Source organism: Porites lutea, chromosome 5, assembly GCF_958299795.1.
Source record: "Porites lutea chromosome 5, jaPorLute2.1, whole genome shotgun sequence".
Lineage (NCBI taxonomy): Eukaryota > Metazoa > Cnidaria > Anthozoa > Scleractinia > Poritidae > Porites > Porites lutea.
In genome coordinates, this window is record NC_133205.1 from 39541440 (window position 1) to 39543050 (window position 1611).

Genomic DNA, 1611 nt, shown 5'->3' on the forward strand with positions numbered 1-1611 from the left:
GCGTTGCTTAGAGCTTGGATGAATTTAGGGACGAGGGGGGCGGGGGTTTTCAGAAAAGTGTGGTGTATCAAAACTTGACCTCCCCCCAAAATAATGACATATGGAAAATGTACACCCCCCCCCCCCTTGTGCATGTCACCCTTGTCACATGCACAAGGTTTGCCGTCTTCTCTCCTCTCCAATCCTGTTGCGTCAGAAGTTCACTAATTTAAAGTCTTATTCACAGTCTTGTTCCAGAAGCTCTCTTTGCTTTGGGTTTTTGGGAAGGGTCCTGTGACAAGGATTTCTTGTTCAACAACGTTCAACCACTACCGTCCCACTGTCAAACCTTCCTACAAGTTGCCGCTACCCGTTTCCTACGCCCGGTCAAGCCCTTGGGATATGTAGACACACTGAATTCTGCAAAACTGATCGTACTACGTGAAAATTAACTTACTATGCAAGACGTCAACACGAGACCGAAAGAACCAAAAACAGAGGTTTTTGGTTCTTTCGGTGTCGTGTTGATGTCTTGCATAGTTAATTTTCACGTAGTACGATCAGTTTTGCAGAATTCAGTGTGTCTACTCAGTATATTTTTGTTGCTCAGGTCTTTTGTAGATCCTAAGTTTTGCGGCATATTCGTTTGCGGTCCTTTGCAGTTTAAATGTCAATTTATTACTTGGGATTTGTGAATTTCACCAAAGTTATTTTCGACAAATTATTAACGCTTGAAACGAATCGGAAGTTGGTTTCTGAAGAGGTCTGCAAACTTTCATTCATTATTGTCAAGAGAGAATAAGGGGACATTATGCTCTCTTGGTGAGTCGCCATTACAATATTCCGCATTGTTTGCTTTAAGGCAGTCGCTTGTGGACATAATGACATTTTAAACAATCGATTTAAATGTGCGGACGCACAACTTCCGTCTGGTCACAACCTCTAAAAAGTGAAATACCCTCGGCAGTATTTATAGCACTGATGCTAGGGGGGACGCGCAAATGACAGAAACAAACAATCTAAATCAAGCTTAACAGGGTTAAGAATCCAAACTGGCCGGAGGTAAACCAGCTGGCTATTTACAAGTGTGGCCGAGAATTTTGAACTCGGAACCACCGAGAACAAATCCAGCTAGCGATCAGAGCGGGACTTGAACTCGGGGCTTCCGAATTACAAGTCCAGGGGCCGGTTGCTCGAAGCCTGGGACCGGTTGCTCGAAGCCTGTTTAGCGCTAACCGTTGGTTAAGGGGTATCAAAATGTATAGGTGTCCATGGTATTTAACACTGGTTAGCACTAACCATGCTTCGAGCAACCCGGGCCTGGTTAGCGCTAACCGTTGGTTAAGAGGTATCAAAATGTATAGGTTTCCATGGTATTTAACGCTGGTTAGCATTAACCATGTTTCGAGCAACCCGGGCCAGAGCTCTGACCACTTTGGAACGCTGCCTCGTAATATCCTGGCCAACGCCCTAAGATGCCCTCTCTGTTCTATTCTCTCCTGTCGCAGTCTAAACCTCCGTCGCAATCTTATCCTCAAAGTGGCCTCTATGGAGGGTTCCCTCGGTTTTTACTCAGGGATCTAACTTTTGGCAATAACAGGTAATGGCGTGAACACTCAATGGGCTGAAATG